The following is a 25,411-nucleotide window of genomic DNA, read 5'->3' as shown; positions in this document are numbered from 1 at the left end:
CGTAGGTCTTCGGCAGAGCGCAGGGGCCTCGACTGGATACACTTGTGTATTAGGGAGGATAGGTTGGTTGGAGCAGCATTATGTACGGACTTCTAAGCAAGCACCAGAATCTTAGATTGAGCCCTATATCTAACTGGAAGCCAATGTAAGGACTGATGGGGGGGGAGGTGGTGGAGGGTGCGGGCGGATAGGAAAATGAGCCTCGCCGCCATATTCATTATAGATTGCAGCGGTGCCTGGGAACACGCAAGACCACTGAGAAGGGGACTGCAGTAGTCAAGGCGAGAAAGAACAACAGCATGGACCAGCACCTTAGTCACGTCTAGTGTTAAAAGGGGGCAGATGCGAGCTATGTTTTAGTTTTGAGAGAGAGAGAGACACCCAGTGTACAAAACATACCGTTGGAAATAAGTTTATATACAGTATAGTGTTTGTTTAAATACAAGTCTTTTGTGACTTTGTGAAATAAATGTATTTAACCCCTTAAGACCGCAGGACGTACTATGCCGTCCTTATTTTGGTGGCTCTAAACGCCGCAGGACGGCATAGTACGTCCTGGGCGGTCTTCAGCCCCACGTGGCCGGCGGAACATGGCCGCTGCAGATCGCGGTCGGGGGGCATGCCTGGCCCCCCAGGCAGCCCCCATGTGCCTGGGGACCGCGGTCTGCAGCTTCTGATCGCAGTGACAGGCTGTCACTGCGATCGGTATTTACCATGTGTCAGCCGATTTGAAATCGGCTGACACATGGAGCCGGCCGCATTCTTCTGCAGCAGATCGCGGTCGGGGGACATGCCTGGCCCCCCAGGCAGCCCCCCTGGGGTCAGTGACCGCGATCTGAACTGTCAGGCTGCAGTCTGATCACACTGACAGGCTGCCATAGCCTGTCAATGCGATCAGTGTTACTATGTGTCAGCCCATTGGCTGACACATGTAACTGCAGCCATTAGCCCCCTACAGATCGCGGTGGGGGCATGCCTGTACCTCCCAGGCATCCCCCTGTGGCCAATTACCGCGATCTGTAGGAGGTGATCACAGTGACAGCCAGTCACTGTGATCACTGTTAGTATGTGTCAGCCAATGATCTCAGATCACTGGCTGACACATTGTCTCTGCCCCTCTCCTCACCTCACTTCGATCTGAGAGAGAGAGGCAGAGAGATCGTGGTTTTTGCAGCTCCTGTGGAAAAAGAAAGTTTAAATTTTTTTTCAAAGTTTTAAAATTTATATTTTATTTAACCCTTTCAGTGCTGATCACAGCATATTACTGTGATCAACCTGATTAGGGTATTTATTTATTATTATTTTTTTGGATCAAAAAAAAATTATTTCTAATTTTTTTTGATCCTTTGTGTCAGTCGCAGCAACCCAAATCTCCATTACCCTTTCCCCGCTGCCGTGATCACTATACTGTACAGTATATCTGCTGTACAGTACTGTATCAGTGATCACTGTGATCAGAGGGCTCTCTGATCAGACTGACCTTTTTTAGGGTTATTTTTACATATCAAAAAATAACCCTTTCAGTTTTAAAAACTTTTTTGGGTCAAAAAAATTATTTCTAATTTTTTTTGACCCTTTGTGTCAGTCGCAGCAACCCAAATCTCCATTACCCTTTCCCCGCTGCCGTGATCACTATACTGTACAGTATATCTGCTGTACAGTACTGTATCAGTGATCACTGTGATCAGAGGGCTCTCTGATCAGACTGACCTTTTTTAGGGTTATTTTTACAGATCAAAAAATAACCCTTTCAGTTTTAAAAACTTTTTTGGGTCAAAAAAATTATTTCTAATTTTTTTTGACCCTTTGTGTCAGTCGCAGCAACCCAAATCTCCCTTAACCCTTTCCCCGCTGCCGTGATCACTAAACTGTACAGTTTATCTGCTGTACAGTACTGTATCAGTGATCACTGTGATCAGAGGGCTCTCTGATCAGACTGACTTTTTTTTAGGGTTATTTTTATAGATCTGAAAATAACCCTTTCAGTGTACTGATTGCAGCTGCCTATACTGTGATCAGTACATTTATATTATTTTTTGAGGGCAGGTAGTAGGTGTTAGGCAGGTAGATAATTAATTACCCACTTTAGTATATAAATTAATTAATTTGTCCCCCTAGAATGGCACGTCGCTACTCAGCCGAGGAGGCGTATGCCATTCTGGCAGGCAGTGATAGTGACACTCTGCAAGACAGTGACACTATCACTGCCTCTGACATTGAGCCTCTGAGTGAGACCTCAAGTGATGGTGCCCCACCACCACTCACAAGAGGACGCTCAGCAAGCCCAATGCCAGGCGGAGACTGGGTGCCTCCAAATATGATGGCCCCAGAAATACCGCCGTTCACTGTTACACCTGGCATCACTGTAACAGTGGACGACTGCGAGCCAATTCGTTTTTTTGAGCTCTTTATGTCAGACGATATATTTGAGCTCATGGCTCAGCAAACGAATTTGTTTGCTATGCAGTATCTCTCTGCACATCCGGGGTCCCATCATGGTCGCAGGAATATGTGGAGACCCACGGATGTCGCAGAGATGAAGCGGTTTTGGGCTTTAACCCTAATGATGGGTATTGTAAAAAAGCCCAGTATCAGGTCCTACTGGAGCAAGCAACGTATCCTGGCTACACCTCTTTTCCCTGAGGTTATGTTGAGGGATCGCTACCTGCAACTGCTGCGATTCCTTCATTTTAATGATAACTCGCTGTGTCCCCCTAGAAACGACCCACTGTTTGACAGGCTATATAAAATTCGGCCCTTTATTCAACTCCTGTCAGACAAATTTTCTGAAAATTATGTCCCCGATAAAGATATTTCAATTGACGAGTCCCTTATGAAATTTAAAGGTTGACTGCTATTTAAGCAATATATTCCATCGAAGCGGTCCCGATATGGCGTTAAATTTTATAAATTATGTGAATCCTGTACTGGTTACACATGGGCGTTTCGCATTTACCAGGGGAAGGATAGCCATCTTGACCCACCAGGATGCCCTGATTCTGTGGGTACAAGTGGCAAGATTGTTTGGGATCTAATCCTTCCCTTGTTGAATAAGGGATATAGGCTATGGGTTGACAATTATTATACCAGTATAGAATTATTTAAAAATTTATATTGTTTTGAAACCCTAGCCTGTGGCACAGTGAGGAAGAATCGCAGGGGTTTCCCCCAAGCCCTGGCAAGTGGCAGAAGCAGTAGAGGTTCCTCTTCAGCTCTCCGCCAGGATGAGTTGCTTGCTCTTCGCTTCAGAGATAGGAAAGATGTATACATGCTGTCTACGATGCATGACGAAAGTACAGTGCCAGTGTCTGTGAGAGGTAGCACTGAGCATCTGGAAAAGCCGAAGTGCATTGTAGACTACAGCAAGTTTATGGGGGGAGTAGACTTGGCTGACCAATGCATACAGCCCTATCTGGTGAACCGAAAAACTAGGACCTGGTACAAGAAAATTGCAATCTACGTGAGCCAGATTGCAATTTTCAATGCCTATGTCCTCTATACAAAAGAGGTCATAGGTAGGCCCTGCCCTTTCCTCGAATTCACATTAAGCATTTTGTCCCGTATGTTATTTACCCAGCCCCCCAATCCCACTTTGGAATCAGGAGATCTCCAAAGACTTTGTGGCAAACACTTCCCTTCCCGAATCCCATCCACCCCTAGTAAAAAAGCTCCCCAAAAAAAGTGCCGTGTTTGCTACAAGAAAGGAGTCCGAAAGGACTCCAGTTTTTATTGTCCAACCTGCCCATCTCTACCCGCCCTCTGCATAACAGACTGTTTCAAAGTCTACCATACAGAGCTGAATTTCTGAATCACTCTGTATGGGACTTTGGCAGTTTGTTTGCTTGATTTACCTGGATTTCTGACCTCGGCTTGTCCTGACTACGCTTTGTTAGCTGCCTGTACCGACCCATTGGCTTGTTTTACCGACTACTCTGAATTCTGGATTCCCCTGACCTTGGCCTGTCCCTGTTTACGCTAGCCATTCTAAAGTGGCTACACCAAACAACTCAAAATACTACATTTGTAGTACTTGAAATGTGACTTCCCAATAAAAAACTGATCACAGGGTTAATGCTGTGATTAGCACTGAAAGGGTTACAAAAAAGTTTTTTTTTTTCGTTTTTTTTACTTCTCAAACTTTTCGCACAGTGACTCTCTATGTGATATCAAAGATCTATCTGCCTCTCTCTGCCTTCAGATCAAAGTGTATGTGGGGTACTGTTCTATTCATGTGATATAATAAAAACCTGGAAACATGGTACATGTAGGTACTGTTATATTCAAAAGACAGTGTTAAATCAAAATACTAAGTCTCTAGTGCACTAACTAATATCAGGATTATGACATTTCCAGTGAAAATGCTATTTATCTGATTAAAAAGACAAAAATCAAAGTAGAAATCACTACATGGGCCCAGCATTTCTGTTAAAATGGCTAGACCTAACATCTCAAATTATGCCATTTGTTATACTCTGGGGTGCCTACTTTTGAAAATGGTTTGCCATAACGGTGGGAATGTTATTACCCAGGCTGCCATACTCTCTGAAAAGCTACATAGGCCCAGAAAATAATATTGGCAAACTTACAAGCTGAAAGGGCATCTAATATATTTCGCCCTGTGACTTATCAGTAAAATCTGAAATAATAGTACGTGGGGGTACCGTTATATTCAGAAGACAGTGTTAAATCAAAATACCAAGTCTCTAGTGCACTAACTAATATCTGTATTATGACATTTCCAGTGAAAATGCTATTTATCTGATTAAAAAGACAAAAATCAAAGTAGAAATCGCTACATGGGCCCAGCATTTCTGTTAAAATGGCTAGACCTAACATCTCAAATTATGCAATTTGTTATACTCTGGGGTGCCTACTTTTGAAACTGGTTTGCCATAACGGTGGGAATGTTATTACCCAGGCTGCCATGCTCTCTCAAAGGCGAGATAGACCCAGAAAATCACTTTGTTAAATTGCCAACTTTGAAAAGGACATCTAATATTTTTGTCCCCATGACTTCCCCCCCAAAACAGAGAATCTAGTACATGGGGGTACTGTTACATTCAGGAGACAATGTTAAATACAAATAGTGAGGCTTTGTTGCAATAACTCATATCAGGAATATGAAATGTCCTGTGAAAATGGAGTTCATGTGCATGAAAAAGCACAAATAAAGCTATAACCCCTATGTGGGCCCTTCATTTCTGATAAAGTGGTTAGACCAAACATCTTGCAATGCACCATTTCTTATACTCTGGGTTGCCTACTTTTGAAAATGGTATGCCATAATAGTGGAAATGTTATTACCCAGGCTGCCATGCTCTCTCAAATGCGATATAGGCCCAGAAAATCACTTTGCCAAATTTCAATGTAATAAAGCCTAAATGGATAAGCCGTATATATGACCGTGTAACTTTCCAAAACACCATAAAACCTATACATGGGGGGTACCATGACGCTCGTGAGACCTCACTGAGCAGAACTAGGAGTGTTTCAGGGCAGTAAACTATATACTAACAATAATATCAGTGAAAGTACAGATTTTATGTGAAAAATGCAAAAAAACCAAACAAACACTAAATTTGGCTAGGGTTTGTGCCCAAGTGGCTACTAGAAAAGACTGGGCATACCCCATTTTGAATACCCTGGGATGTCTACTTTTTCAAATGGTATGCCATGATGGGGGTAATTTTCATTTCTTGGCTGCCATACGGTCTCAAAGGCAGCCTGGACACTGCAAACTAATCTGACAAATTTCAAGGTGAAAAAGCATAAATGGATAAGCCGTATATATGACCCTGAAACTTTCCAAAACCCCATAAAACCTATACATGGGGGGTACCATGGCGCTCGTGAGACCTCACTGAGCAGAACTAGGAGTGTTTCAGGGCAGTAAACTATATACTAACAATAATATTATCAGTGAAAGTACAGATTTTATGTGAAAAATGCAAAAAAAACAAACAAACACTAAATTTGGCTAGGGTTTGTGCCCAAGTGGCTACTAGAAAAGACTGGGCATACCCCATTTTGAATACCCTGGGATGTCTACTTTTTCAAATGGTATGCCATGATGGGGGTAATTTTCATTTCTTGGCTGCCATACGGTCTCAAAGGCAGCCTGGACACTGCAAACTAATCTGACAAATTTCAAGGTGAAAAAGCATAAATGGATAAGCCGTATATATGACCCTGAAACTTTCCAAAACCCCATAAAACCTATACATGGGGGGTACCATGGCGCTCGTGAGACATCACTGAGCAGAACTAGGAGTGTTTCAGGGCAGTAAACTATATACTAACAATAATATTATCAGTGAAAGTACAGATTTTATGTGAAAAATGCAAAAAAAACAAACAAACACTAAATTTGGCTAGGGTTTGTGCCCAAGTGGCTACTAGAAAAGACTGGGCATACCCCATTTTGAATACCCTGGGATGTCTACTTTTTCAAATGGTATGCCATGATGGGGGTAATTTTCATTTCTTGGCTGCCATACGGTCTCAAAGGCAGCCTGGACACTGCAAACTAATCTGACAAATTTCAAGGTGAAAAAGCATAAATGGATAAGCCGTATATATATGACCCTGAAACTTTTCAAAACCCCATAAAACCTATACATGGGGGGTACCATGGCGCTCGTGAGACCTCACTGAGCAGAACTAGGAGTGTTTCAGGGCAGTAAACTATATACTAACAATAATATTATCAGTGAAAGTACAGATTTTATGTAAAAAAAAGAAAACACAAAAAAAACCGCTAACTTTGGCTAGGGTTTGTGCCCAAGTGGCTACTACAAAAGACTGGCCATACCCCATTTTGAATACCCTGGGATGTCTACTTTTTCAAATGGTATGCCATGATGGGGGTAATTTTCATTTCTGGGCTGCCATACGGTCTAAAAGGCAACCTAGGTCACTCAAACCAATCTGTCAAATTTCTATGCAGAAAATAAAATAATGGACAAGTCGTATATTTGACCCTGTAACTTTCCAAAACCCCATAAAACCTATACATGGGGGGTACTGTTTTACTCGTGAGACATTTCTGAATACAAATATGTATGTTTTATTGCAGGAAAACCGAATAGTATTCTGACATTAACAGTTAAATTGCCATGCTGAAATTGAAAAATAACAAGATTTCATAATTTTTTCAAGTTTTTTAGATTTTATTCATATAAAATGGAGTTCCATACATGAATGTTTGATATTAAATGAAAGCCCTGTTTCCCCTGAACAAAATGATATATAATAAGTGTGGGTGCACTTAGTATGAAAGAGGTAAATTATTGTTGAACAGACATATAGTCAAAATCTGTGGTTTGTTTACATTTTTTTTGGTTCACAACTTGTACATTTGGCTGCGGTCTTAAGGGGTTAAGTACCTTTAAACGATACAAAAGAGCTGCACTGTTACATTTGCATCAGCTGAATATCAGATGCAGGACAGAAAAGATTTTAGTGGTGTCTTTTTCTACCAAGGGGAACTGAAAGTTCAAGTTAATGCTCATGGATCATATAAACGTACTACCTTCTGTATGTTTTTAACACTGGGGCTATATCTCTCCTACATTTGCCCTCTGAAGGGCCACTTGTAGAACGCTGACAACTTTGTTGTAAAGAATAAATCTACTAAGCGCTTGCATAATTGTTGGTAATTTAAGTTTTTTTTATTTGTTTGTTTTTCTATGCATAGCAGCTACTGAATAAGAATTAATTGAATGGTATATTTTTTATTTATTTTATAACATTTATTGCGCTTTTTAAAAAATGGTTTATTATCCTATGACAGTGCCATGTTTAAAGTCATTGATCTCTTTGGAGCTTTGGTGCTGGATTGGTTTGCACATGTTAGCAATTGGTGAGGTTGAAACACCAAACTCAATAAATTAGTAGGCCCATAAAGCTTTGGCTATATAGTGTTCCTCCCCTTCAGGGCCACCATCAGGGTGCGACAACAGTGCCGAATGTCACAAGCCCAGCATCCTAGGGAAGCCCGGGCTGCATGGGATCGGTAGGGAGACAAAGTCAGATGGATTTGTCAGGCCTATGGTCCATGACCTAGGGCCCGATACCAAGAAGCGGCCCAGTGGTTTGCCCTGTGTGCCGCTGGGTACCGAGACCTTCCACACAGTCTACCCAGCACAACCTCCAGTCTGCTGCTCTGCCAGGTGTTACAGTGTGGGGAATGTGGTCATTGAAACACAGCCTCCACCCGAATCCTGTCACACTCACCCCTAACTCTATTACACTCACTCTACCAAATGACACGCTCACCCGATCACATTAATAACTAGTCCAGTCGTACTTACACCCCCCACACTGTCACACGCCCTTCTTCAAACCAAACCACACTTTGCCGCAATTCTGTCACACTCTCCTTCCAACCCTGCCACCTCCACCCTGTCACAGTAACCCCCTCCCCCCTTAATCTTGTCAACTCACTGTTGCACTTACCTCCCCTCGTCCTGTCACACTCCCTACTCCAACTATGCTACGCTCATCCCCAACTCTGTCATATTCACCTTTTCACTTTAACCCTTGTCATTATGTCACATTCACCCCATAATTTGTCAAACAACCTTCATTCTGTCACACTCACCACGGAAGCAGTCTCTTCTAACCACCTCGCCCTGTCAAACTTACTCACAGTTGGCCATTTGCTCACCCTGTCACAGTCACCCCCTGAAGACAGTCTTCTTACACACTCAGTCATGAAACACAGCTTCTCCATAAACACAATGCACAAAGACCACAATCAGCCTCTCATACACACAACACACCACATATAGCTTACATATATATGGTCTTGGCACAAACATACACATGCTCACAGAGTGTCAGGGTACCTGAGATCTCTACCTCCGAGAGAGGTAGAGACTTAGACGTTTATCCGTCCGGACGCCATGTTTCTCCTGTTCCTCGAGGTCGACCCGTTCACATAGACGCCGGCCGCGAGGGAGTTACTTCCTTATGTAGCATGGTGCCCGGAGACCGACGTCATGACGCCAATCCGGAACGACCTGTCACTCAATCCGTTGGAGACCAATCAGGACTCGTCGGAGGCGTGTCTATCCTCTCTAGCCAGGGTATTTAAACATACTTCGCCCTGTTGCGGTTCTAGCCTGTCTAGTCACACAGTGCTCTGGTGTTTTCAGTTATCCTTTTGGTTACGACCCGGCTTGTTTGACTTACTCTGTTTACCTCTGTTATCCTTGACCCGGCTTGTTACTCGCTTACCTACCCTCTCGTTCCCTCGACCTCGGCTTGTCTCTGACCATTCTCTATACTCTCTGTACGTTAGTCCGGCCATTCTAAGGTCCGGTATACGTACCCTGTACCTGTTTGTACTTTGCGTGTTGGATCCCTGACCCGATCCTGACATTACGACAGGGCCAATGGATCCTGCAGGTACAAACAGTCAGGTTTGTCCCTCTGATTCCAGGTTTGATGCCATGGAACACAGAATGGACCAAATGGCCTTAGCACTACAGGCGTTATTATCTCGTGCTAATAACCCACCAGAGGAGACGCGTACTACTCCAATTTCCTCTGTAAATTCAGGCCTAGAGGTAGCCACTGTAGGTGCCTCTTCTCGTATTACCCCACCAGTACGTTATGGTGGTTCACCGGAGAAGTGTCGTGGTTTTTTAAACCAGATCAGTATTCATTTTGAATTACAACCTCGCTCCTATCCTACCGATAGGGCAAAGGTTGGATTTATTGTCACCTTACTCATTGAGAAAGCTCTGAGATGGGCCAACCCATTATGGGAGAACGATAACCCGTTGGTATATAATTATAATGCCTTTGTAGCTGCCTTTAGAAGAACTTTTGACCCGCCTGGTAGGAAGGTCAATGCAGCCAGATTACTGTTGCGCCTGAGACAGGAGAACCGAACACTTGTGGATTATGCACTATAGTTCAGGTCTCTGGCGGCAGAAGTCAAGTGGAATGAGCAGGCTTATATAGATGTATTTTTGAACGGGTTATCAGATGTTATCCTTGACGAAGTTGCTACTAGGGAGCTGCCTGAGAATTTAGAGGACTTAATTTCGTTCATTTCTCGCATTGATGAGCGTTTAAGAGAGAGACAGAACACTCGAGAGAGGAATCTTAGACCTACCTTTAAGTTAGCACCCGCATTTCAAAGTCCTGATTCCAATACCTCACTGTTTCCTGAACCTATGCAGATAGGCAATACTCGCCTTTCAGAGGAGGAGAGACAGTACAGGAAAAGGGAGGGATTATGTATGTATTGTGGAGTCAGAGGTCACTTGCGCCTGAATTGTCCTATTCGCTCGGGAAACGCCCGCACCTAAGTTTCTCTAGAGGACAGGCCTTGGGTGTTTCTATTTTGTCCTCTACTCATGATTATAAAAATCACAGGCTGCTGTTACCAGTTTCTTTAACGTGGGAGAAGGGAGTGCTAAAGACCATGGCCTTGATAGATTCCGGTGCTGCTGAGAATTTTATCGACCAAGCCTTTGCTACTAAACACACTATCCCAACCCAGTTAAGAAAGATACCTTTGGCCGTTGAGGCCATAGATGGTAGACCGCTACTCAAGCCTGTTATCTCGCGTGAGACTATACCTATTAACTTGACTGTTGGTATCTTACACGAGGAGAACTTATCACTTATGCTCATTTCGTCTCCCTCTGTTCCCATAGTTCTGGGGTACCCATGGTTAAGGAGACATAATCCTATTATCGATTGGGAGTTAGGGGAAATACTCTCATGGGGTCAGGGTTGTCAGGAGAGGTGTTTACGCAGGGTATCCCCATTGGCTGTAATTAACACACCAGACAGTTCTACCCAGTCTAAGGGGATACAGATACCCCCTCTATACCTGGATTTAAAAGCAGTGTTCGACAAAAAGAACGCTGATACGCTACCCCCACACAGGACATTTGATTGTAAAATTAATCTATTACCTGGTACCATGCCGCCCAGGGGTCATGTATACCCTCTATCCACTAAAGAGAATGCTGTTTTAGAGGAGTATATTCAGGAGAATTTAGACAAGGGATTCATTAGGAGATCTTCCTCTCCTGCCGGGGCTGGATTTTTTTTTGTTAAAAAGAAGGATGGTTCACTCAGACCTTGCATCGATTACCGAGGTTTGAATAAAATAACCATCAGAAATGCCTATCCTATTCCCCTGATTACCGAGCTCTTTGACCGGTTAAAGGATTCTAAAATTTTCACCAAGTTGGATCTCAGAGGGGCATATAACTTGGTGAGAATCCAGCAAGGCCACGAGTGGAAGACAGCGTTTAATACCCGCTATGGTCATTATGAGTACACGGTCATGCCCTTTGGTCTTTGCAACGCACCTGCAGTTTTTCAAGATTTGATTAACGAAGTTCTTAGGGAATTCCAACATGATTGTGTTATTGTCTACCTGGATGACATACTCATACACTCTAGAGAGATTGAGACTCACCATAGACAAGTCAGAAAGGTGTTACACAAACTTCTGCAACACGGTTTATACTGTAAGTTGGAGAAGTGCAGTTTTGACCAGACCCAGATAGACTTTCTGGGATACGTGATTTCTGGGGAAGTGTCAGGGTACCTGAGGCCTCTACCTCTAAGGGAGGTAGAGACTTGGTGGTTTATCCGTCCAGGCGAGCTGTTTCCTCCGTTCCTCGCGGTTCATCCAGTCACTTAAACACCGGCCGCGAGGAATCCACGTCCTTTTCTAGCAGGACGCTCAATACGTGACGTCATGACGCTATCACGAGCGACCTGTCACTCAAGTGTCCGATATCCAATCGGTACTTGTCAGAGGCGTGATTTTCATCCAGAGCCAGGGTATTTAAGCTTACTCCTCACTTCAGCTCATTGCCCTGTCGTGGTTCTAGCTTGTCTAGTCACTCAGTGCTCTGGTATTCTAGTTTGCTCTATTGGTTTTGACTCGGCTCGTTGTACTACCCTGCTTCTCTGTTATCCCTTGACCCGGCTTGTCTCTCGCTTATCTGTCTTCTCGTTTCCTCGACCTCGGCTTGTCTCTGACTATTCTTTATTACTCTCGGTACGTTAGTCCGGCCATTCTAAGGCCCGGTATACGTACCTTTCCACTCTTTGTACTTTGCGTGTTGGATCCCTGTCCCGATCCTGACATTACGACAGGGCCAATGGATCCTGCAGGTACAAACAGTCAGCTTGGTTCTTCGGATCCCAGGTTTGACGCCATGGAGCATAGGATGGATCAGATGGCTTTGGCACTACAGGCACTTTTGTCTCGTGCTAGTAATCCACCTGAGGAGACACGTACTCCTATTTCTCCTGCAGTCTCAGGTTTAGAGGTAGCCACTGTAGGTGCTTCTTCCCGTATTACCCCACCAGTACGTTATGGCGGGTCACCGGAGAGGTGTCGTGGCTTTCTAAACCAGATTAGCATCCATTTCGAATTACAACCCCGCTCTTATCCCACAGATAGAGCAAAGGTTGGATTTATTATTACTCTACTCATTGAAAAAGCTTTGAGATGGGCCAATCCTTTATGGGAGAATGATAATCCACTAGTCTATAATTATAATGCCTTTGTAGCTGCGTTTAGAAGAACTTTTGACCCCCCTGGTAGAAAGGTCAATGCAGCTAGATTAATGTTGCGCCTTAGACAGGACAATCGAACACTTGTGGATTATGCACTAGAGTTCAGGTCCTTGGCGGCAGAAGTTAAGTGGAACGAACAGGCTTATATAGATGTGTTTCTGAATGGGTTATCAGATGTAATTCTTGACGAGGTCGCTACTAGAGAACTCCCTGAAAATTTGGAGGATTTAATTTCTTTTATATCTCGTATTGATGAACGCTTAAGAGAGAGGCAGAACACTCGAGATAGGACCCGTAGACCCTCCTTTAAACTAGCGCCTACCTTTCAAATCTCTGAGTTCGAAGACTTACGTATTCCTGAACCTATGCAGATAGGCAGTACTCATCTCACTGAGAGGGAGAGACAGTACAGGAGAAGGGAGGGTTTATGTATGTATTGTGGAGTCAGGGGTCATTTACGCCTAAATTGTCCCAATCGTTCGGGAAACGCTCGCACCTAAGTTCCTCTAGAGGACAGGCCTTGGGTGTTTCTACTTTGTCCTCTATTCACAACTACAAAGAGCTCAGGCTTCTATTACCCGTTTCTTTAAAGTGGGAGAGGGGAGTAGTTAAGACTATGGCACTAATCGATTCTGGAGCTGCTGAGAGCTTTATAGATCAGGGTTTTGCTGCCAAGCATGCTATTCCATCCCAGTTAAAAGAGACACCACTGGCTGTTGAGGCCATCGATGGTAGACCGTTACTTGAGCCTGTTATTTTCCATGAGACCATGCCGATTAACTTAACTGTTGGCATCCTACATAGAGAAGACATATCCTTACTGCTCATTTCTTCTCCGTCTATTCCCATAGTTCTGGGGTACTCCTGGTTGAGGAGACATAACCCTATTATTAATTGGGAGTCAGGGGAGATAGTTTCGTGGGGACAGAATTGTCAAGAGAAATGCTTGCGGAAGGTCTCACCCCTCGGCTTAACCAACACATCGGCTAACTCTGACAACCCTACAGAGACACAAATTCCGTCTCAGTATCTAGATTTAAAGGCTGTATTTGACAAAAAGAAAGCCGATACCTTACCTCCACACAGGTCCTTTGATTGCAAAATTAACCTACTCCCTGGTACCATGCCGCCCAGAGGTCATGTATACCCGTTATCTACGAAAGAGAACTCAGTTCTAGAGGAGTATATTAACGAAAATTTAGACAAGGGATTCATTAGAAGGTCCTCCTCCCCTGCCGGGGCTGGATTTTTTTTTGTTAAAAAGAAGGATGGTTCTTTGAGACCTTGTATTGATTATCGAGGCCTAAATAAGATAACCATTAAAAATGCCTACCCGATTCCCTTGATTACCGAACTCTTCGATCGTTTGAAGGGCTCTACGATTTTCACCAAGTTAGACCTCAGAGGGGCATATAACTTGGTGAGAATCCAGCAGGGACATGAGTGGATGACGGCATTCAATACTCGATATGGTCACTATGAATATACTGTTATGCCTTTTGGGTTATGCAATGCACCAGCTGTATTCCAAGATCTGATAAATGAGGTTCTTAGGGAATTTCAGCAAGATTGCGTCATTGTATACCTAGATGATATACTCATTCATTCTAGTGAGATTGAGATTCATCACAAACAAGTCAGGAGGGTTTTGCACAAGCTTCTCCAGCATGGCTTGTACTGCAAGTTGGAGAAATGTAGCTTTGATCAAACCCAGGTAACCTTTCTCGGCTATGTGATCTCTGGGGAGGGATTTAAGATGGATCCGGATAAGCTCCAATCCATTCTAGAGTGGCCTTTACCCAAAGGTCTTAAAGCCGTACAGAGATTTATTGGTTTTTCTAATTATTATAGGCGCTTTATTAAAGGCTATTCTTCCATTATTGCACCTATCACTAACATGACCAAACAGGGGGCTGATACTAAGAATTGGACTACTGAAGCTCTCCTTGCGTTCAAGACTCTCAAGGAGCTTTTCGCTTCCGCTCCAATTTTAGTTCACCCCGACACCTCTCTGCCTTTTTTACTTGAGGTAGACGCATCAGAGACTGGTTTAGGTGCTGTCCTATCTCAAAGGTTGGGTGTTGATAAACCATTACATCCATGTGGATTTTTCTCTAAAAAATTGACCGGCACTGAAAGCAGGTATGACATTGGTGACAGAGAATTACTAGCGGTTATCAAGGCTTTGAAAGAATGGAGACATTTATTGGAAGGTACATTACATCCTGTTACCATTCTGACAGACCACAAAAACTTGTCTTATATCGGAGAGGCCAAGCGTCTGTCCTCCAGGCAGGCTCGTTGGTCGTTGTTTCTTACCCATTTCAATTACGTTCTGACTTACAGACCTGGGTCAAAGAATTCTAAAGCCGATGCGCTATCTCGCCAATATGAGCCCTCTGCTTCAGTTGAACCACTTTTGTCCTCCATTGTACCCAAATGCAATATTATTGCTAATACCAGTCTCAAAATTCATTCTCCGCTACTTGACCAGATCTTGAAGTCACAACATCTAGCTCCCGGAGACACTCCTGAGGGAAGAAACTTTGTTCCTCCTGAACTTCAACTGGAGCTCTTACAATGTTTTCATGAAAGTAAAATAGCTGGTCATCCTGGTATTCGCAAGACATACTCTCTGATATCCAAGGATTTCTGGTGGCCTTCACTTCGAAAGGATATTGAGGAGTTCGTCGCAGCTTGTGAGACTTGTGCCAAGACTAAACTACCTCATGCATCTCCATGTGGCCTGTTACACCCCTTGGACATTCCTGAGAAACCTTGGTCCTATTTGTCCATAGACTTTATCGTAGATTTGCCTGCTTCCAAGAGACAGACTGTTATTCTCACGGTGGTGGATAGATTTACTAAGATGGCCCATTTCGTGCCATTACCTAAACTTCCGACTTCTCCTGAATTGGCGGAGATTTTTGCGAGAGCGGTTTTTCGTCTACATGGGATTCCTTCGGAGATTGTTTCTGATAGAGGTTCTCAATTTGTCTCACGTTTCTGGAGATCCTTTTGTTCTCAAATGGGCATCAAATTGAACTTCTCCTCTGCCTATCACCCTCAGTCTAACGGAGCTGCTGAACGTACTAATCAAAAGATCGAACAGTATCTGCGTTGCTTTGTTTCCGAACACCAGGACGATTGGGTCGGTCTGATTCCTTGGGCGGAGTTCGCACACAATAACCTTGTTTGCGATTCAACTCGCTCTAGCCCTTTCTTCATGAACTATGGCTTTCATCCTTCGATTTTTCCTTCGGTTTCCTCTTCTCAGGGGATACCGTCGGTTGATGATCATGTCGCCAACCTGAAGAAATTATGGGATCAGACTCGGCAAATTCTATTACATAGTTCCTCGCTGTTCAAGAAACACGCTGACAAACATAGAAGAGCGGCTCCTGTTTTTGTTCCTGGGGATAGGGTATGGTTGAGTACTAAGAATATTCGCCTAAAAGTCCCATCTATGAAGTTTGCTCCTCGCTACATAGGCCCTTACAGGGTTCTCACTCGTATCAATCCGGTTGCGTATCGCCTTGCTCTGCCACCTGCCTTACGCATTCCTAACTCTTTTCATGTCTCCTTGTTGAAACCTCTTATTTGCAACAAATTCTCCTCTAAGGTCTCCTCGCCTCGTCCTGTTCAGGTGGAGGGTCGGGAGGAGTACGAGGTCAGCTCCATCATTGACTCCAGAATTTCAAGGGGAAAATTGCAATATCTGGTCAACTGGAGGGGATATGGTCCTGAGGAGAGGAGTTGGGTACCTCAGGAGGACGTTCATGCTTCTCGCCTTCGCAGAGCATTTCACCTCCGCTTCCCATCTCGCCCCGGTTCATTCCGCCCGGTGGGCGTATCTGAGAGGGGGGGTACTGTCAGGGTACCTGAGGCCTCTACCTCTAAGGGAGGTAGAGACTTGGTGGTTTATCCGTCCAGGCGAGCTGTTTCCTCCGTTCCTCGCGGTTCATCCAGTCACTTAAACACCGGCCGCGAGGAATCCACGTCCTTTTCTAGCAGGACGCTCAATACGTGACGTCATGACGCTATCACGAGCGACCTGTCACTCAAGTGTCCGATATCCAATCGGTACTTGTCAGAGGCGTGATTTTCATCCAGAGCCAGGGTATTTAAGCTTACTCCTCACTTCAGCTCATTGCCCTGTCGTGGTTCTAGCTTGTCTAGTCACTCAGTGCTCTGGTATTCTAGTTTGCTCTATTGGTTTTGACTCGGCTCGTTGTACTACCCTGCTTCTCTGTTATCCCTTGACCCGGCTTGTCTCTCGCTTATCTGTCTTCTCGTTTCCTCGACCTCGGCTTGTCTCTGACTATTCTTTATTACTCTCGGTACGTTAGTCCGGCCATTCTAAGGCCCGGTATACGTACCTTTCCACTCTTTGTACTTTGCGTGTTGGATCCCTGTCCCGATCCTGACAGGAAGGCTTTAAGATGGATCCTGACAAACTCCAGTCTATTCTAGATTGGCCATTGCCTAAGGGACTCAAGGCTATTCAGAGGTTTATTGGGTTCTCCAATTATTATAGGCGCTTCATTAAGGGTTACTCGTCTATTATTGCGCCCATTACCAATATGACCAAACAGGGGGCGGATACTAAGACGTGGTCTACTGAAGCTCTCGTTGCTTTCAAGAATCTCAAAGAACTTTTTGCCTCTGCTCCTATTTTAGTCCATCCTGATACGACTTTGCCGTTTCTACTCGAGGTCGATGCCTCTGAGACAGGAGTAGGTGCGGTTCTGTCACAAAGGTTAAGGTGGATAAACCACTACACCCGTGTGGTTTTTTTTCCAGGAAACTTTCTGGGCCTGAGAGCAGATATGACATCGGAGACAGGGAACCGTTAGCGGTCATTAAAGCCTTAAAGGAGTGGAGACATTTATTGGAGGGGACCTTACACCCTATTACTATTTTGACGGACCACAAAAACTTGTCCTATATTGGGGAGGCCAAGCGTCTGTCTTCTAGGCAAGCGCGTTGGTCCTTATTCCTGACTCACTTTAATTATGTGCTGACTTACAGACCTGGTTCTAAGAACTCTAAAGCCGATGCTTTATCTCGCCAATATGAACCTTCTACTATACCGGAACCGGTTCTTTCTTCTATAGTTCCGAAATGCAATATTGTTGCTAATACGAATCTCAGGATTCACTCCCCGTTACTGGCCAAGATCATTAAGCTGCAACATCTAGCACCTAAACAGACTCCTGCGGGTCGACATTTCGTTCCTCCTGCTCTTCAACTGGAACTGTTGCAGTGTCTCCATAACAGCAAGATGGCGGGACATCCTGGTATTCGCAAAACATTTGCTTTGATCTCCAAAGACTTCTGGTGGCCTGCTTTACGTAAAGATACTAAAGATTTCATCGCTGCTTGTGAGGTTTGTACTAAAACCAAACAACCCCATACACTCCCTTGTGGATTCCTGCATCCCTTAGAGGTTCCAGAGAAACCATGGTCCTGTTTGGCCATGGACTTTATTGTCGATCTACCTATCTCTAAAAAACAGACTGTTATTCTCACCGTGGTTGACAGATTCACTAAGATGGCTCACTTCATTCCTCTGCCTAAACTACCGTCTTCTCCCGAATTGGCAGAGATATTCGCTAGGGAGATTTTTCGTCTACATGGGATACCCTCCCAAATTGTATCTGACAGAGGCTCTCAATTTATTTCCCGATTTTGGAGGGCCTTCTGTTCACAACTAGGTATCAAGTTGAACTTTTCTTCTGCCTATCATCCTCAGTCTAACGGAGCTGCTGAACGTACCAACCAGAAAATTGAACAATATTTACGATGTTTTGTTTCCGAACACCAGGACGATTGGGTCGGTTTGATTCCTTGGGCGGAGTTTGCACACAACAATCTCGTCTGCGATTCTACTCATTCAAGCCCCTTCTTCATGAATTATGGCTTTCATCCGTCTATTCTTCCTTCGGCTTCTCCTTCCCAGGGGGTGCCGTCGGTTGATGTTCATGTGGCCAATTTGAGGAAGTTGTGGGACCAAACTCGACAAATCCTTATGCACAACTCTATGCTGGTTAAGAGACACGCTGATAAACGTAGAAGGGCGGCTCCGGTCTTTGTTCCAGGTGATAGGGTATGGCTGAGCACAAGGAACATCCGTTTAAAAGTGCCCTCCATGAAGTTCGCTCCCCGTTATATTGGTCCTTACAGGGTACTGACTCGAATCAATCCAGTTGCGTACCGTCTAGCTCTTCCTGCTACCTTACGCATCCCTAACTCGTTTCATGTTTCATTGCTGAAACCACTTATATGCAACAGATTTTCCTCCACAACAGCCCCTCCTCGCTCTGTTCAGGTGGAGGGTCAGGAGGAGTATGAGGTTAACTCTATTATTGATTCTCGAATCTCACGGGGGAGGGTTCAATATCTGGTCGATTGGAAGGGTTATGGTCCTGAAGAGAGGAGTTGGGTACCTCAAGAGGATGTTCATGCTCCTCGTCTCCGCAGGGCGTATCACTCCCGCTTCCCATCTCGTCCCGGTTCCTTCCGCCCGGTGGGCGTATCTGAGAGGGGGGGTACTGTCAGGGTACCTGAGGTCTCTACCTCCGAGAGAGGTAGAGACTTAGACGTTTATCCGTCCGGACGCCATGTTTCTCCTGTTCCTCGCGGTCGACCCGTTCACATAGACGCCGGCCGCGAGGGAGTTACTTCCTTATGTAGCATGGTGCCCGGAGACCGACGTCATGACGCCAATCCGGAACAACCTGTCACTCAATCCGTTGGAGACCAATCAGGACCCGTCGGAGGCGTGTCTATCCTCTCTAGCCAGGGTATTTAAACATACTTCGCCCTGTTGCTCATTGCCCTGTCGTGGTTCTAGCCTGTCTAGTCACACAGTGCTCTGGTGTTTTCAGTTATCCTTTTGGTTACGACCCGGCTTGTTTGACTTACTCTGTTTACCTCTGTTATCCTTGACCCGGCTTGTTACTCGCTTACCTACCCTCTCGTTCCCTCGACCTCAGCTTGTCTCTGACCATTCTCTATACTCTCTGTACGTTAGTCCGGCCATTCTAAGGTCCGGTATACGTACCCTGTACCTGTTTGTACTTTGCGTGTTGGATCCCTGACCCGATCCTGACACAGAGACACACATACAAACTCACTGTCAGGCACACCCAGGAAGACAAGGTCAGACACACTCAGAAATACACACAGCCAAACACACATTGTGAATGAATGTCTATATTTGTCAATGTCTGTGTCTCTGTGCATCATGTGTGTTTGTGTTAGTATGCATGTGCGTGTATCAGAGAGTGTGTATGTGTTTTTGCCAAGTAAATTATAGTATTACTGCTAATCTGTTTGAAAGTTTTTTTACAACAGTAAAAGATAAGAATGACTGAAAAACAGGTTAGGTTAGGGTTCTGCTCAAAGGGTCTAATCTTGATGGGGTGGCATGTTTACTACACTAAGGCCAAACTGTAGGTAAAGAGACTAATTTATTTTTAAAAAGAGCACATTTGAAACTTGACTTGGATGAAATGACTGAGCAAGGCAGAAACCATTTGTTTAGTTACGGGCCCAAAACATTCTGATGGCGTACTGCTCCCATGAATCTCTCACTCATACTTCCCCCAGAACTCCACATCTTGTGCTTTTTCTTCTCCCTTCTTTCTGTTACTATACATCTCAGTTTCCTTTCCAGTGTTGTCTGACCTTTAGGCACACCAGGCCTTTATGGACAATAGTTCAAGCCTGAACAACAAGTGGACACACCATAAAGCATGAACAACAGAATACCTTGCAATGGTTTTGTCAGCTATTAACAGTAGGGAGACATTCCAGCATCTAGGGGACACTGTACAATCATTGAAACCATCCCCACCTTAATGCAGTTTGCCGGTCATTACTAAGTCACAGTAGCAGTAAGTTGCCTAGCAATGGGACTGAAAAAAATCCTTCCTGAGCCTATTGCTAAGAAAACCTGAATACTTGTCAGTCTCTTAACGAAATGGTTGTATATTATTTTACAAATTATTCTTAACAAAACTCTGACACATTACACGTATTTCACGTATTGTTTTTCTGTGGAGTGAACGTGGCATATTTGCTATTCAGAAATTGAAGAGGTTTACTTATTTGTATCGTGTAACATATTCACTGCCTGTAGCGTATCAGATGCTATTTTGAATTTGTTTTTCTCTTTTCAAACAACTGCACTAAAATAAATCAAAATGTTTAGTTCCCATACAAAGAATCAAAGCCAGGCCACCAAAAAGGCTTGTCTGCTTAAACTTGTACCACTATACCAGCGGTCTGTCTGTTGAAGTATGCCGGTCAGACTATCCTGGAGTCCCATGTACAGTCCATACCATTGTTGTCAGCATGCTGCAGTGGGTTTTTCCAAGAGTGTCCTGGCCACTCCTTAACCGTTTCATTTAAATGAACACTACAGTGTCAGCAGTGGCGGAACAAATGTAGAGAGGGCTCTAGTGCAATAAAGTTTTTTGTGTTTAGTGTTGTTGTTTGTTGAAGGGGTGCTTCTATGTCATTTTAGTGTATTAATACAGGGGAGTGTCTGTAAGCAATGTTTGTGTTTGAATGCAGGGGTGTGTTTGGATGGAATGTTGGCTTTTAGATGCGAATGTACATTTGTGTGTAGTATTGGTGTTTGAGTGAAGGGGTGAGTTTGTGTATCATTTTGGAGGAAAGATTGCAGAAGTGTGTTTGCGTTTGATTGCTTAGATGTATGAATATAAACACACATATACTGCCACATGCATACATACTTACAGATATACATACACATTAATACACAGATACACACATATAAACACACAAATTCATACACACACTGACAAACATACAAATAGATTCACACCCCGACACATAGAAACACACACACAGATACACACCCTGAAACACACATTGACATACACATGAACACATATAAGCTTTATATTTGCAGCCACCATCCTGTTAACATACCTTTAGTGTTCATGAGGGTGGCTCCCTTGGCCCCCTGCTTCTGGCTGCCATTGATTGGAGTTGGGGATCCAGAGCAGCTCTCTGGTTGCTCCTCTCCCCAAGCGGTCTGTGCCTCCTTCGCTGAATCCTCCCTCCCTCCAGTGTGGTCTCTCAGTAAGAAGCTTGGAGAAAGTTACTTCCTACCAGCCGGCAGATACTGCAGGGGCCCGGTCAGATTTTTAAAAGGGCCGCTGCGCCAGACCAGGCCCCTAGTAAACAAAAAATAAATAATACAGATCGGGTGGCCCCTGCACTTAGGGCCACCTCGATGGGCCACATGAGCCAAAAAATGGTCAAATACACTGCTTGTAAGTATTTGTAAAGACCCCAATGACAATAATAGCAATGCAGTTTCCTAAAAGGGTAAGACTGTGGAAATAATGTCCGCATTTCACAATGCCCACATACAGTAAATACAGTTAAATAATATATTTAAAAAAAATAAAAAGTATTTAACATGCTTTGAAAACATATATGTAATGCCTAGAGGTATAAGAAAACACATATCACCCTGACAAACTTTCAAGATTCTTTTACAATTTGAAAGGAGGGGAAAGGCATCAAATGGGTTCCTGACAGACATCCATACTCCTTTACAAACCGGAAATCATTCTTAAATCATTACATGAGCTATACAGCAATAATGGTCACAGTACAGTGCATAAGATTTTCACCCCAACCCACTTATTTTTCTAAACATTTAAAGGAACAATATAGTGTCAGGAACACATATTTATTTCTGACACTATAGTGGTAAAATAACTGTTTAGGTCCCTGGACCTCCTGCCTCCCATTGAAACAGTGATTTTACTCACCTTTTCTCCCACACTGGTCTTGCCGTGGCTGGTCCTGTCACACATCGCCTCTGTGGCCGAGATAATTAATAATGGTTATCAAAGCCAATCTAACGCTTTGATACGAAAGCATTTTGAGGCGAATGCGCTTGCGAGGCTAGATGTCAAGCGGCACCAGTCTGCATCTCCTCACATAGATACATTTAATCGATGCATCCCTATGAACAACATGGAGACGTTGAATGCCAATGCTCAACACTGTGCAGTATTGACCCAGGAAGCACCCCTAGTGGCCATCTAAGTGACTGCAGAGGTATTACTAGTCAGCAATGTAAACACTGCCTTTTCTCTTAAAATGTTGGGACAGGCTATAGACATCAGAACAACAACAGTAGCAGTAGTTGTTCAGGTGACTCTAGTGTTCCTTTCATTGTGGTTCACCGTGTGTCGCTCCATGCCTCCACTCAGGTCTCTTAACTGAGCCAAGTCTGGCTGGGGACTATAGTGTCCCTTTAAAAGTCTATATACAAGCAAGTAAATTGATCTATAACCTCAATCTGACACACATTACATTTTACCACAAGAATATCCATGCTAAATGTTTATCTGATGTGTTACAGTCTTCATGCCACATTTTTTCCCTCTCTCTCAATAAAGGGACACTAAGCACCAAAAATAACTATACAGCTCAATGCAATGGTCTTGGTGCCTGCACTGTGACAAATCCAAGCGTAGCAGTGTTTGAGAAATGTACTGTTTACATTTGGCAGTCAGTGTGCCTCTAGTGACAGTCACTACTAAAGGTACTTTATAGGTAAGACTGTAAACAGTGTAAAGTGTAAACACCTATATCTGTTTTAACACTAGTTTTTATTTAACTTTATTTCCTTTCTATGCAGCAGCAATCTAAAAGGCACCATGATCATTGTTATAACTACATACGTGTATCCAATACGTTAGAATTAATGTATATGGGCATTCCAACATTCCATTTACCCTTCTAATTCAATTTATTGTCTCTCATTATGCCACTTCCTTAACAACATTAAATGTAAACTTTAATCACATTTCTTATGACTATGTATAGTTTAAGAAGGTAATTGATCAAAGTGATGGCATTCACTGGGTCTGGTCTCTAATATCCAGCCAAGAAGTAACACTCCAACTAAGCAGGGAGGGTCCATATTTACCATCCTATCCATCTCACACGAACAATTGATAAATCTTGCGATAATGTCTCACCAGTTGATCCAACTTTTACTCCTCGGCGATAAACTCGGAATCCAAGTCGTAACAATAACAGCATAGAGTTCTCTCCGAGGTCTGGCACCTACTCATAGCCATCTGTTTTACCCTCCTCTTCCCGGTATAAAGCCCGTTTCCTAAACTCCGTTTACATCCAAAACTTTCCTGGTGTCAATCCACTGACCCCGTATTATTGCGTTCCCTCTCTCCCAATTGGAAGATATGTCTCCTAACGTAAATCCGGACGATGTACAGAAATCTCGCGTCAGTTCGCAGATGTCACGTGACTGGCCCTGTAGATGTCAGGCATTTAAAACACAGTGGACAAGTTGACGGGCAATACTTAATACAGCTATTTATTAACGTTCTTAGCTTTGCAAATGCTAAAGGAATGTTCGATTGTGCAGGGGGGGGGGGTTCCTCTCATTTTTACTCAATTATTAGACGTACACTGACTTCTTGCATATTTGTTTCCTCATAACGTGTATATAAAATTATGAGGAAGCAATAATTTACTATTTTAGAGAACAAAAACAAGTTGTTTTTTAGAACTTAACCTAAAAAAAAAATGTTTTAAATTATTTTTGTATATATGAAGTTTTAACCCCTTAAGACCGCAGCCAAATGTACAAGTTGTGATGCAAAAAAACCGTAAACAAAACCTGGCATTTGCGCTACATGTCTGTCCAACCGTAATTCACCTCTTTCATATTAAATGCACCCACACTTATTATATATCATTTTATTCAGGGGAAACAGGGCTTTCGTTTAACATCAAATATTTAGGTATGGAACATAATTTAATATGAAAAAAATATTACAAAAATGAGAGAAAATAAGATTTTTTTTAATTTTTTTAGTTCTACGTGACATTCTAACTGTGAATGTCATAATACAGTTTGCTTTTACTGCAATACAATACACATATTTGTATTCAGCGATGTCTCACGTGTAAAACAGTACCCCCTATGTACAGGTTTTATGGTGTTTTGGGAAGTTACAGGGTCAAATATAGCATGTTACATATTTCAGTTTTTTCACATTGAAATTCGCCAGATTGGTTACGTTGCCTTTGAGACCATATGGTAGCCCAGAAATAAGAATTACCCCCATGATGGCATACCATTTGCAAAAGTAGACAACCCAAGGTATTGCAAATGGAGTATGTCCAGTCTTTTTTAGTAGCCACTTGGTCACAAACACTGGCCAAAGTTAGTGTTAATATTTGAAAATGCAAAAAACTAATTTGAACGCAAATTTTGGCCAGTGTTTGTGACTAAGTGGCTACTAAAAAAAAAAACCATACCCTATTTGCAATACCCTGGGTTGTCTACTATTGCAAATGGTATGCCATCATGGAGATAATTTTCATTCCTGGGCTACCATACGGTCTCAAAGGCAACCTGGCGAATTTTAATGTGAAAAAACTGAAACGCAAACCTTATATTTGACTCTGTAACTTTTGAAAACACCATAAAACCTGTACATGAGGGGTACTGTTATACTCAGGAGACTTCGCTGAACACAAATATTAGTGTTTCAAAACAGTAAAACGTATCACAACAATTATATCGCCAGTGTAAGTGCCATTTGTGTGTGAAAAATGCAAAAAATGTCACTGTCACTGACGATATCGTCGTTGTAATATATTTTACTGTTTTGAAACACTAATATTTGTGTTCAGCGAAGTCTTCCGAGTAAAACAGTACCCCCCATGTACAGGTTTTATGGTGTCTTGGAAAGTTACAGGGTTAAATATAGTGCTAGCAAATTAAATTCCCTATAGTTTCAGCATGGGTTGTCAG

At 43.4% G+C, this 25,411-nt stretch overlaps 1 protein-coding gene across 1 annotated transcript in view; it reads right to left on the bottom strand.

The window, feature by feature from the left end:
• PSKH1 (protein serine kinase H1) overlaps positions 1 to 23,855 on the bottom strand; it is a 38,145-nt gene extending 14,290 nt beyond the window's left edge. Inside the window, exon 1 of the mRNA XM_063438248.1 lies at positions 23,604 to 23,855. The gene's annotated coding sequence lies outside the window, so the exon portion shown is untranslated. The remainder of the gene's footprint in view (positions 1 to 23,603) is intronic.
• Between the last annotated feature and the right edge of the window lie 1,556 nt (positions 23,856 to 25,411).

Source organism: Pelobates fuscus, chromosome 12 (assembly GCF_036172605.1).
Source record: "Pelobates fuscus isolate aPelFus1 chromosome 12, aPelFus1.pri, whole genome shotgun sequence".
NCBI classification, from domain to species: Eukaryota; Metazoa; Chordata; class Amphibia; order Anura; family Pelobatidae; genus Pelobates; species Pelobates fuscus.
The sequence above is the reverse complement of the archived record's forward strand: the minus strand, read 5'-3'. Positions and strand labels throughout refer to the sequence as shown.